This window comes from Zingiber officinale, chromosome 5A, assembly GCF_018446385.1.
Source record: "Zingiber officinale cultivar Zhangliang chromosome 5A, Zo_v1.1, whole genome shotgun sequence".
Lineage (NCBI taxonomy): Eukaryota > Viridiplantae > Streptophyta > Magnoliopsida > Zingiberales > Zingiberaceae > Zingiber > Zingiber officinale.
In genome coordinates, this window is record NC_055994.1 from 29,594,763 (window position 1) to 29,609,656 (window position 14,894).

The following is a 14,894-nucleotide window of genomic DNA, read 5'->3' on the forward strand; positions in this document are numbered from 1 at the left end:
TGAATATAAATGTATTGGGATTCTTTGTCCAGAGGTTGATATTGATAAAGCATAATTAAATAGAAAAAAAAATTACACTTGGATTCTTTGGCCTCGTCGGTAGTTGTTGTCGTTCAACATGTAGTGGTTTAGGTGCGGCAAAAAATTGATAATACTCATTCCAACGTCCCTCTACACTTGTCTGAAAGCCTGTGGGACAGGTATTTTTTTTACCTACTAATAATAATAATAATAATAATAATCTTAATTAGTCTTATTGATTATCTTTAGGATGATCGATTCGGTCTCATAGAAATTTTTCAACAATCATTAGAGTAAATCGGGAAGCGCACGTGATGACCAGTTTAGAAATCCAGCATCCTTTGGTTACGTCTTCCATTTGGAAGAAATTTTTTTGTAAATATGCTGTAGCTAAGATTCGAACTACGGGTACCTAGTTGATAATCTGAATATCCTATTATGACATCATAATCTCAGAGACTTTTTTCACTGTCTCAAGGTCTATGAAAGAATGATAAATTATGATACTAAATGATCTATTAGTCAGAGGAACATATAACAATTTGGAGGTTCAAATGTAAGTGGCGGAGGAGATGGAGTGAAAGAGACATCTTAAAATGTCTGATTATGTATTTTTTGTATTTTGAGAAAAAAAATTGAAATATTGGATGTGTAAAATATTTTTTTAGAGCATTTAATTTAATCCATCTTAGATTAACTTACTAAATATGAACATATTTTACTCAATTTATGATAATGAAATGCATTAGTAGTAATTGCTGTATTAGTACAAAATTATAAAAAAATATTTTTTTATTATTGATGTAAATTTATTTAACCACAAATTATTGAACAACGTAGGAAATTTTTTGAAATATTATTACGTATCCTAGTTTTAAAATTACTAAATGATGTACTCAATACTCATTTTGCCCTCTGTTCGTTCACTGAATCGATTGATACATTGTAGTAATTGATTCCGACAAATATTTGTTTTAATGATTAAAAAACCTTCTATGATTAAAAATTTGTTATTTTTAATATAGTGTATCAAATTGATGTTTGAGAACATGGATATAATTAAGAGAACTAGATGAACATATAGTGTGAGAGTCGATTTATAGCTAGAGGGGTGAATAGCTCGTCGCACTTCGTTTGCTTGCTTCGTGATGATGACATGCAGCGGATAGAACTCAAAACAAGACTCACAACGCTAATATGTAAATTTACTTGGTATCCACCTCAAGAAAAGGTGACTAATCTAACAATCCACACACGACATGCTCTCCACAATGAAAAACACTCTTTCTCGGTAACTACCAGAGATGGAGAAACCTCATACAATACTCACACAACAAGATACAACGCACGCAAGAAGAAAATACAAGAATACAAAAGAAAAACCTCTTCTTGCTTGACCTTGTTGTTGAAGAACGCCTCTTGAACCTTGGAAGTGCAATAACACTTGTCCCCAAGAACTTCCAAGAACTGGCGGAGAGTGTCAGAGAAGATCGTGTAAGCACTATGTCGAAAAAGCTTTGAAGAAGAAAGCTCGCCACGGCTTTATACTCTGCGCTTCTAGGGCTCCCAATCGATTGTCATGTCACATCCACGCTATCGCAGCCGTCCATCACTCGCTTCCTGCGGAATGGTCATATCCCAATCGATTAACTAATTGATTAGGAAGGCTTGAATCGATTGGTTGATCGATTCATAGCGCCTTTGTGCTTTGCTGGAAACAACCTGAATCGATCGACTGATTGATTCAGGCTTCCTCGAGACCGCACGAGAAAACCAGCCTCCAATCGATTGGGCGATTGATTGGTGGTGCTCAATCGATTGGCTGATCGATTAGGAACCGTTCTTTACGATAACTCTTCTCAATCGATCGACTGATTGATTGGGTCAGCCTTCACTCGCAGCACACCTTCAATCGATCGACTAATCGATTCATTACAACAAAAATGACTTTTCACAGTACGCAAATTCGCTTTTCGCAGCGTGCATTGCGCGCTGCACAATTAAAAGCTGTTGAAAGTCATAAATGATCTGCGGCGTACTTTTGCGCACTGCGAAAAATATTTTCTGCGGCATGCTTTGTGCGCTGCGGATAGTATTTTCGCAGCGCACAAAGCCCACCGCGGATAATAGTATCCGCGACGTGCTTTTCGCGCCGCGGAATCCGTAGCGCGCAAACGTATGCTGTTGATGGTCTTAACTATATTAAAAAAAATAATTTGACAAAAATAATAAATTAAAATTTTACAACAAATTTATTGCAAATCAAATCCATACAAAATTAATAAAAGTCATAGTTTTTCATTATACCACACAAACTCAAAAGATCTAAAACAATATATGAAATCTCTAACAAACTAGCAATTACATAACAACAATTCAACTTACAATCCAAATAAATTAGTATAATATGTATCAATCATAAAATACTATAAATTTAGATAGCCATGCGACCATGCTTCCTATAAATTAGGTCCACCTTTTCCACCAAAACCTTATCAACCCAAACTTTCCAACATGATCGCACCCGCCCTCTCCTTTCCCAGTGTCCCGTCGCCTATAAAGCCTTCTTTCCTCTTCTTATTTGGGCCCCAAACCATTAGTCAGCCCATCACAATCTTTGAGCCATAGAGTTAGTTATTAACCTTACATAACCTTCTTTAATAAACTCTTAATAAAAACATACCCTAATATTTTCTTAGTAACAGTAATTTTATTAAAATTTCTAGCTCAAATTATTACAGACAGTGGAGTCTTATAGATCTACTTTTGGGATTGGATGCATTTTTGACATGACGACTCCTTAATTTAAATTGTGAAGCACATGGAAGTATCCGCCTACACTTAAATTAATGCAATAACACTATAAGAATAACCCAGATATACAAGTAATCTATTTAGACATGCTAAAAGGAACAGTTGTATACCTTGAACAACAAGACCTACAAGAAAGAGCTTTGACGCTCGGAGTATCACCTTCTTGGTTGCTATAACTTTGTTTGGCAGTCTCTAAGCAAAAAAAAGGAGTGTAAATAACATATTTGTATAAAGACTGACTTTGATTCATTAATACAGTGTAATTACCTACATCTTTTGCAGTTTGCAAAAATTGATGTTTCAAATCAAAGAGAGGATTAGGATTTCATGAAGTTGATGGATTACCTTATATGTAAGGGAAAGTGCAACTCCAACTATAAACAAGAATAATGGCATGACAAAATCAGCAAGTGTTATGCCATTCCAAGGACTATGATTGACAGTTGGAAGAAATCCTCCAGCATAATCTACAAATATCATAAGCTGCAATGAACAGATTTGTTGGTCACTACTGGCATCAAAGACATTTTACGCATAGGACAGAGAAGTGCATATGCATAAACAAAAAATGGTGCTCGTAGTTGTGATTAACAAAAAAAACAATCTAGATTATTGGTTTAAACAAAAGACTTCCATCTTGGCTAGCAAAGCACTTGCAAAATAGGTAGAACAAGATAAGAACATGTTTATGGTGGTCAGTAGCAATCATCCTTCCCCAACTCTGCAAACAAAAATGGAGTTGGGAACAATATTTAACAAATAAATGGTACAAAAAAATGCGAAGAGTATCCTAAGCATCATTGTCAAAAAAAATATTTAAGTATACTAAGAGCAGAAGCTTATATAAGACAAAATGTTAGGACTGTCAGATTATCTGTATCTTACTATGAGTGTGCCATGAAGCAAGAGACAACCATAGCTGATAACTTTGCTGTATTATACTGAAGTCCGAGATTCCTCACTTATTACTTTATCCTTTGTGCCATAAGTATGTATTATATAGCAGTTGATTCCAAAACAATATCTGTTGCCGGATTAAAGTACATTTATTATTATTTAATTTAAAATTTTATCTGATCAATTCCTGTGATCTCTAATCTACACTCTCCCTTTTCTTCTCGATATAGTGTATTCTTTTGGCAGTGTTTACTTAGAGTGGGAAAAATAGAAGTGATATGAAATGGTCTAAACTCTAAAGTGAAAAGAAAAGAAAAGAGTTGTGTTATTTTTATCTTATTTCCACTCTATCTCATTTAATTTGTTTAGTAATACGGAATTGGAGGAAGAGAAATACTTTTGTTCAAACCATGTGATTCTAGTACTCTAAACAATGTTTATGATAGAATAAATAAGTAAATGAAAAACATCAAAAAGGAAAGACATTCTTTCTGCAATATTCTAACTAGAACGAAGCATAACAGAGATTAACGGGAAAAAACGATGAAGGTGAGGCAATAAACACAGAATAAAGTTTTAGCGAGCAAATCAAATGTTATTCCATATTTGGAACTCAATTATTGATGAATTATGCAATTAATGAAGCAACTGAGAGACCGCGAGAGGCATGCAACGGTGTGTTATCGTGTGACTGACCTGCCTTTGTTTGCTCTTGTTTGTTTTTCTTGGATTTAGGAGGCTAGGTGAGAAAGATCCTGACGAGAAAGATCACAACATAATACACAAAAAATAAAAGCAAATAAAAGAAATCTAACCTGAGAAAGATCTCGACGAAGATGTTCAAGTCAGTGGAGGGCTTTGGCGGAGAGGACTTAGGGTTTAGGGCTTCGGTGGAGAGGGCTTCGGCGGAGGAGTTCGCGTGAGAGGGCTTCGGCGGAGGAGTTCGTGTGAGAGGGCTTCGGTAGAGGAGATCGCATGAGAGGGCTTCGGCGGAGGAGTTCACGTGCGGTGGAGGAGTTCGTGTGAGAGAGAGGTCGTGTGACTTTAGGTTTTTTGCGTGAGAGAAAGGTGCGCACGACTTGGTTTTTGCGTGAGTTTGGTACGCGGGGTGGGAGTAAGTGAAAAATAATTACGGAGAGTTTCGGTATGAATAGTTTTGGCAAAAAGACTATTAACAACGCACATGGTACATTATTTAAATTTTATAATATTTATTAATAGCATATATTTTTACATGCTGCTATTTATATATATATAATAATTATTAACAGCATATTCTACATGCCGTTAATATTATGTTTTAATAGCATATTTTGTACGCCGTTGAAAAGTTTATTGACAGCGTACTTTCTATGTACGCCGTCATTTGTATAAATATTATATTATCCACAGCGCACATAATTAGGTGCGCCGTAAAAACTATTATTAACAGCGTACTTTAACTGCACGTCGTTGATGATGCGTTGCGGAAACTCATTTTTGTTGTAGTGATTGCTCTACAGTTCAATCGATTGGTTGATTGATTGACCTCCCTTTGACTTGCTTAACTCAAGTCCAAGGTTACCAAACCCAACATCTGGTCAACCGTGACATGTTGGGACTTCTCATGCCGAGCATCCGGTCTATCTTGACCTGCTGGGACTTCTTCACCAAGTGTCCGGTCAATCCTTTGACCCACTTGGACTTTTCTCCTTGTGACAAGTGTTCGGTCCTCCATGACCTACTTGGACTTCCTTCCACCAGATGTCCGATTACCCTTGGCCCATCTGGATTTCCTTGTGCCAAGTATCCGGTCACTCCTTTGACCTACTTGGACTTCCCAATACCAGGTGTCCGATCAACCTTGACCCACCTGGATTTCCACGTGTCTAGCTTCACTCACTAGGTTTTTCCATTTTCCTAGCTTCACTTACTAGGACTTTCCATCTGCTTGGCTTCACTCATCAGGAATTTTACCTAACTTCACTCACCAGGATTTCCCATTGCCCGATTTCACTCACCGGGACTTTCACCACTAAGTGTCCGGTCAATACTGACTCACTTGGATTCCTTTCTGCCAACCTTCCTGTTGGACTTGCCTTTCCCTAACCTCCAGTTAAGAATTTCCCAGTTAAGTATCCGCTTAACCTTGACCTATTTGACTCTTCTTCACATCAAACTGGTCAAACCTTGACCAGAGGGGAATTACACCAACAATCTCCTCAATCGAATGATTGCGCCTGCAATCTCCACATATTGTCAAACATCAAAACCCAAATATCAAGACTCAAGTTTGAGTCAACTCAAGCTTGAGTCAACTCAAGCTTAGTCAATTTGGTCAACCTTGACTTAAGGATATTGCACTAACAATCTCCCCCTTTTTTATGTTTGACAATACCTTTAAGTTAGGCTAGTCCCATAGCCTCAACTTCTTCTTCATTCTAAAGTATGAATGAGGGTTTCCTTCATTCTCTCCCTTTCCTAGAGGGCAAACTCCCTCCTTAAGTAATGAAGGCCTAACTTAAACCCTACATTCTTCCCCTTTGGCACACATCAAAAACTCTCCTCTTGAAGAGTTACTCACATGTTGTTCACAACACCATAATGAAGGTCTTATACCCTTCATTATCTTCAATGCTCACCCTTGAGCATCAACCACTTCACAATGCTCATCCTAGAGCATTTATCATTCCAACAATAAAGGTCTCATACCCTTCATTATATCCAATGCTCACCCTTGAGCATTAAGCCACTTCATAATGCTCATCCTAGAGCATCAACAACTCAACAATGAAGATATTCACTTTCTATTATTTTTTAATACTCAACCTTGAGCATTTACTCTCACGAAGGTTAACCACCTTCCATGGTGTTTTAAAAGATTAATTTTCATGTCCTTAAAGAGTGACTCCCCCTAAAGACATACTCCAAACTTCTGTCATTGCACCAACAATGACTTGGAATCCCTAAACCTTTAGGAAGCCCAAAACTTGAAGTTTTTAGGTTTAAAAGATTCAATATTGAAACCAACCTCATCCTAAACTTCAACCTAGTATTCCTTAACCATTTCTTCTTGCTTTCATCATGAAAACTACCCTTAAATGTATATAAATAAATTTCAAGGGGTTAGGAGTGGTTAATGAGGCTAAAATTGACTTAAAGTGCTTAAATCAAATTTTTCCCGCCAAAATCAGCCTTTCAATCGATTGGGGTTGAGACTCAATCGATTGGCACAATTTCAATTGATCCAGCGATCGATTCTGTGAATTCTGTTCGCCGAAAAACTGCTTGAATCGGGCGCCTGATTGATTAGGCGTCATTGAATCAATTGGTGGATCTATTCCGTGAGCTTCTGCTCGCGAGAAAACTTATCTCAATCGATCGCTCGATCGATTGAGACACTCCAATCGATCGGTTGATCGATTGGAGATCTGATTTCCTGAAATTCAATTTCAGCGAAATTCAGAAATGCCCTAAAAATTATACAAAATTCTAAAAATCATGAAAAATTCTTGTAGACATTATTTAGGGTATATACTATCATAGAAAAATAGTTTTCTAAGAAAATACACCTTATTTTTAAAGATTGACATAAACTTGAAAACTTGTAAAAACCTCAATATTTCTTCTAAGTTTTGTGTCCAACTTTTCAATGAAGATTACTATCAACAGATAACCTTCACCAAGGTTTTCCAAAGTATATTTAAAATAATTTTTAAAACTAATTTCCAACCATATTCTTTGGGCTAAATGCACATGATTTGTACATTAGCTTTCCCAATGATTAGAGTACACATGACAATGTGTTTTGATGAAATCAAAATTCAAATAGAAGCACTAAATTAACATCTTGAGTCTTATTCATCATCCTAACATCTCACTTGTATCTAATGTGTACTAAAATACATACAAATCAACTTATAGTCTTTGTGAGATGTAGATTTTAGTTTTTTTTACTAAACTAGGGATCATGCATATCTATTTAGGCATTTTAAAATATGATCATCCACCTAGGATGTCACTTGTTAGTAAATGTCATTGTTCTTAATTACAAGAAAATTAAAATAATGCGAGATGATTTTATAGCATACATCAAAATAAGTAATTTTCAAAAGAAACATACTATTGCTACATGATGTATGTATGACATAACATGGTATTTTTATTATATTTTTCATAATAAGCATGAATGCAAAATATAATGTCATGGCATATAAGGAGCAAACAATCATGACAATTAGCATAAATAAAATATACCTAAATCATCTATTTAAGTATCCTTAATTCTTAGCTAAGCTTAAAATTAAATCTAGATTACCCTCATTTTCTCAAGAAAATGTTAAAACCCAACTTGACATTTCTTTTGCTCTTTCCTATTTGTGCCAATTAAAATTAAGTCAAAATCTTCAAATTTTGGCACACTTTACTCTTTCAAAGAGTAATCAATTAATCCTTTACATCTTCAAAGGTTAACAAAAACCTTGAAAATACCTCCAAGTGTCAACTTTATCAAGGTTGGGTTAACCACCCTACCCATTTAGAGTTGACACTCTCTAAACCCATCTAGGGTGTAGAGAATATGCTCCTAGGAATCCAACACCTATTGGTGCTCCTTGGATGTTCTAGGTATTCACTAGGAATGACTTCCCTAGATACTTTCTTAATGACCTTTCTAGGCTTCTTAGAAGCCTTGGTCACTTCTTCTAGGTCAACTCTAGGGATAGCTTCTCTTGTGACTTTCTTGGTTACTTTCTTTCATTTCTTAGATGTCTCAATCACGTTGGTCTTGGTAAAAATATTTCTAGGGATAACTTCCCTTGTATCTTTGACTTGACTCCTAGATCTAGGGTTGGTTTCATTACTATATGGAACCCTATGATATTCTATCACATCCTTCTTGATTTTATGTTTGTACCCCAAACCTCTATGACCATTGGATGACTTTGTGCTCCTGAACCTAGGTTATACTCTTTTTGCCCCTTAAGGATATTTTCCATCCTTTTTAAGATCTTTTCAATTTTATCAAGCCTTGACCTCAAGACTTGATTTTCTTTCCTTAAATCTTTAGTTTTGGATTTTTTTTTTATTAAATCCATGAGCATTCTTTTTCTTAGGCAAGTATCTAACATCCTTAAGGTTATTGCTTAAGTTATCTACCTTCCTAACCTTAGGTCTGGTAGTCTTAGCATGATATGCTACATATTTGTCCTTAATTCTATCATACTTCCTATTTTCATGATAAATTATATTAAAATGATATAAACTAGACCTAGCATGCTTTTTATCATGACTTAAAGGAATAGGCTCAATAAATGATACCTTGGGTTTGCTCTTGAGAGCTCCCCCTTGAGTTGCTTCCTCCTTTAGCTTTGGCCGATTTCTTCCCTTTTGGATATTGGTTCTGATAATATCCTTTTTGATGGCATAAGAAACACACAATGTGTTCCTTGCTCTTCTTTGTCATGAGGCTGACCTCCTTAGGCTTCTCCTTAGCCTTTGGTGCCACTTGACCCTTTTTCTTGGTCAACTTAGGACACTTACTCTTATAATACCCTTTTCCCCTACACTCAAAATATATAATGTGATTCTTGTTATTTAAATTTGGAATTATTATACCTTTGCTTATAGGGGTGGCACATGATCCTCCATTTGATTTTCCTTGACTTGTGGAGGTGACACCATCTTCTTCTTCATTTGACTTGGAGGTAGAAGCTTCTTCTTGCTCCGGTGTCAATGAATGACGCTTCCCCTTCAATCCTAGAGATGGATGCCTCTTCATCTTCATCCTCTCACACATGAAATAAAGAGTATACTCATTCACCTTTGTCTTCATGCTCTCTAGAGGATGAAGCTTCTTCTTTTTCTTTCGATGTTGAGCACCTCTCAACTTCGGAATCTTCTTTTTCTTCTTGGTCTTGCTCCAATGAGTTACCCTCTTTAGATTCTTCTTGGTTTGGTGTAGTGGAGGGGACTTAATGAATTTTTGCCAATTTACTCCAAAGCTCTTTGGCATCTTCAAATTCTCCTATCTTGCTCAAGATTGTGCTGGGCAACAAATTAACCAATAATTTGGTTACCTTGTCATTTGCTTCGCACCTTTGAATTTGCTCCTTGCTCCATTTGCTTTTCTTGAGGATTTTGCCTTTTGAATCCATTAGAGCTTCAAATCCCTCCATTAGAGCAAACCATTGCTCTATATTCATCATGAAGAAATTTTCAATTCTTGATTTTCATGAATCGAAGCTTGTCATTGTGAATGGTGGAGGCACCCTTGTGTCATATCCAAATCCATCTTGGAATTTCATTTGAAGTTGAACACTTATGAAGTCTTTGACTTTGTTGAACTTGCTTCAACTTGTTCTCCCTCTAGCTCGTTGCCCTTTCCGGTGATGATTCCGGTGAAGAGTGACCTCACCCTGATACCACTTGTTAGGTTCGATTTGTAGCTAGAGGGGGGTGAATATCTCGTCGCGCTTTATTTGCTTGCTTCGTGATGATGATATGCAACGGATAAAACTTGAAACAAGACTCACAACGCTAACACGTAGATTTACTTGGTATCCATCTCAAGAAAAGATGACTAATCCAAGGATCCACATACGACACTCTCTCCACTATGAAAAACACTCCTCGATAACTATCGGAGGTAGAAACCTCGTACAACACTCACACAACAAGATACAACACACGCAAGAAGAAAATACAAGAATACAAAAGAAAAACCTCTTCTTGCTTGACCTTATTGTTGAAGAACGCCTCTTGAACCTTGGAAGTGCAGTAGCACTTGTCCCCAAGAGCTTTCAAGAACTGACGGAGAGTGTCGGAGAAGATCGTGTAAGCACTGTGTTGAAAAAGCTACAAAGAAGAAAGCTCGCCACGACTTTATACTCTGCACTTCTAGGGCTCTCAATCGATTGGGCTTACTCCCAATCGATTGCCATGTCGCATCCACACAATCATAGTCATCCATCGCTCGCTTCCTACGCAATGGTCATATCCCAATCGATTGGACAATTGATTGGGGAGGCTTGAATCGATCGACTGATCGATTCAGAGCACCTTTGTGCTCTGCTGGAAACGACCTGAATCAATCGACCAATCAATTTAGGCTTCCTCACATCCACGCGAGAAAAATAGCCTCTAATCGATCGGGTGATCGATTGGGGACCGTTCTGTGCTTGCGATAACACTTCCCAATCGATCGGTTGATCAATTGGGCCAACCTTCACTCACAGCACACCTTCAAACGATCGGCTGATCGATTACTCTACGGTTCAATCGATCAGTTGATCGATTGACCTCCCTTTGACTTGCTTAATTCAAGTCCAAGGTTCCCAAATCCAACATCCGGTCAATTATGACCTATTAGGACTTCTCATACCGAGCATCCGGTCAATCTTGACCTATTGGGACTTCTTCACCAAATGTCCGGTCAATCCTTTGATCCACTTGGACTTTTCTCCTTGTGCTAAATGTCTGGTCCTCCATGACCCACTTGGACTTCCTTCCACCAGATGTCCGATCACCCTTGACCCATCTGGATTTCCTTATGCCAAGTATCCAGTCACTCCTTTGACCTACTTGGACTTCCCAACGCCAGATGTCTAGTCAACCTTAACCCACCTGGATTTCCACGTGCCTGGCTTTACTCACCAGGTCTTTCCATCTGCCTAGCTTCACTCACTAGGACTTTCCATCTGCCTGGCTTCACTCACCAGGACTTTCACCTAGCTTCACTCACCAGGATTTTCCCACTGCCTGGCTTCACTCACCGAGACTTTCACCACCAAGTGTCGGTCAATACCGACCCACTTGGATTTTCCTTTCTGTCAACCTTCCTGTTGAATTTACCTTTGGCTAACTTCCAGTTAAGACTTTCCCAGTCAAGTATCTGGTCAACCTGGACCTACATGACTTTTCTTCACATCAAACTGGTCAAACCTTGACCAGAGGAAAATTACACCAACAATCTCCCCAATCGAATGATTGCACCTGCAATCTCCACATATTGTCAAACATCGAAACTCAAACATCAAGACTCAAGCTTGAGCCAACTCAAGCTTAGTCAACTTGGTCAACCTTGACCTAGGGATATTGCACCAACATATAGAACTTAATTCTATGTCATTCCGAGCTCTCTTAGTTCATCAGCCGATTTTGACTAAAATTTGTTGCTGGACTTAGAGCTTGAAATGACATGGAATTAAGTCTTATGCATTTTTCTAATTTTTTTGATTATATTTATATCTTTAAACATTAATTTGACATACTACATTGAGAGTACTAATTTTTGAACATGAATTTAATTTTTTAATTAAAAAAATAAAGCTTTTAATCAATTGTTATACTATAACAATCGATTTGATCGTTTGTGTGATCATGAACAAAAACTTTAATCAATTAGCAATGGATTAAAAACTTTATTTTTTTACGATTAAAAATTTTGATTCATGTTCAAAAAATTACCTTCTCTTAATATGATATGTCCAATTGATATTTAAGGGCATGGATATAATCAAAAGAATTAGATGAATACATGAGACTTGGTTCTTTGTCATTCCAAGTTCTCTAGGTCCATTAACCGATATTAGTCAAAATCAACTAATGGACCTAAAGAGCTCGGAATGACATGGAACCAAGTTCTATGTGTTTGTCTAATTCTTCTAATTATAATTATTCACTCAAACATCAATTCAACATACCATATTAAGAGTTTTTTTAAACACAAATTAAATCTTTTTAATCATAAAAAATTTATAAAATAAAGTTTTAATTGATTGCTATAGTATAACAATCGATTAAAATTACTATTCATCATCACATAAACAGGTTGAATCGATTGCTACACTATATTAATCAATTAAAAACTTTATTTTTTTCATTAAGAAATCTAGTTTATATTTTAAAAATTACTGCTCTCAATATAGTGTGTTAAATTGATGTTTGAGGGTATAGATATAATTAGAACTAGACGAATATCATTTTAATCTCTTTAGGTCTATTAGCTGATTTAGGTTGAAACCGGTTGATGAGCCTAAAGATCTCAAAATAATATGGAATCAAATCCTATGTGTTCGTTTAGTTCTTCTGATTATATTCATGTCCTCAAACATTAATTTGACACATCATATTAAAAGTAATATTTTTTTAACACAAATTGAATTTTTTAATTATAAAAAAATAAATTTTTTAATCAATTTCTACAATATAGTAATCGATTAAAGTTACTCTTCATCATCACGTAAACATGTCAAATCGATTGCTACAATGTAGCAAACGACTAAAAACTTTATTTTTTTAAGACTAGAAAATCTAATTTGTATTTAAAAAAATCATCGTTCTCAATGTAGTATGTCAAATTGATATTTGAATACATGGATATAATTAGAAGAACTAGACAAATACAAAGGACTTAGTTCCATGTCATTTTGAGCTCTCTAGGTCCGTCAACCGATTTGACTAAAATCATCTGATGGACCTAAATAGCTCGGAATGACATGGAATCAAGTCATATGTGTTTGTCAATTCTCCTGATTATATTCATGCTTTCAAAAATCAATTGGACACACTATACTGAGAGTAGTGAATTTTTTATCAAAGAAAATTTAATCGTTTGATTACTACACTGTAACAATCGATTCGGTGAATGAACGAAGGATAAAATGAGTATTAAGTACGTGATTTGATCATTTTAGAATTAGGATATGTGATTTGGATATTTTAAAAATGGTGTTAGCAGTTTGATAATTTTCCATTTATTTAATGGTATACTATGTTAAATAATTTGCATGTTGATCCTGTCTGAAAAATACAGAGATGATGTGCTGGGCACGGTGGATTTGTGGTTGACTGAGAAAAGACTTTTGGCTCCACAGAGAAGCTTTCTTTCGATCCTGTGCACACGGAGATGAGCCAACAAAACGTCAATGTCTAGAAATTAGGGGGGAGTCCTTGGCGAAGGCCCTTCGACCCACAAGGTAGTACAATTTGGATGGGTGAATGAAGAATAGTAGAGAACGTGCGCGTGAGAGTAGGTTGCAGATGTTCAAAGAATGTATATTGGCAACGGAGAGAACTCCCCCTTCATATACCACCTCCAATAACCTCTGTAATCATAAGATGGCTAAGGATGCCAGAAGTTGTTGGGAAATGGAAAGAGTACAACCTAGGCAATGTGTAATAATTGTCCGAAGAATCTTCCATTTATCCATATGTATACCTCTTTTGTCGTTTATAGCTTATATCATTGTCGAAGCCGTCGGAGAAATATGCTGTTATAAGTGGCTAGCTGATGGGGGACAAGATGGTCTCTGAAGAAAGTTTTAGAAGAATATTCTCTAACACATAGTTGTTATTCTGATTGGTTGTTAGGATTCTCTGCTTATGTTATTGGCTGAGTATATCCCGGAAAACCTATAAGGTTGACTGTCTTTATGCTCATTTTCTTGTTAAGTTGCGGTGTTATGTATTGAATACTATTTAGAAATCTGCTCGGGAAATAATATAATGCCTTGTACATGTTGGGAATCTGTTTGAAAAATAATATGATAACCTGTGCGTGCTAGAAATCTATTCAGGTAGCAACATGAAGCTAATCACCTTAGGCCCGGTCGATATTTTATCTTGTCGAGCGTATAACAAGCCTCTGGAGAAATGAGGCTATGTTCTGAAAGGTTCAGTCGATATTTTGAGCTAAAGTAAAGTGCCTTAGGCCCGGTCGGCCCTTTGTACCAGAATAGGTAAAATGCACTTAGAATTCTGACCAGATCCTTAAAGCTATCTTACACATGCATATAGGAGACGAGTACTAACCATATAAACTCGTTTGGTTCTATTATTGAAAGGATACCCATAGGACTAACCGGTAATCGGGTAGTCTAGGTGTATATAGAAAGACTCATATAGAGTAAGGAGTTTGACTCTCCCTTCGACCAAGTCTATGGCTGGTCAAATGTGAGGTGGGTTGGCTATTCTGGCCGACCTGTAAGGATGGTCGTCTTTGAATTCAGCCGACATTTGAATGACCAAACACGCTATCTTTTTAGTTTCAGAGTAAAGCACCAAACTCCTTAGGTTCGATCGGCCTAAGGGTCGATCGACCTTCTCCTGAATGGCTTATGATCTGGTTGGGCTAGACCTAGGAGCTTTAGTACTGTGCAAGCAACAAAGCCAGGAAGGGAATA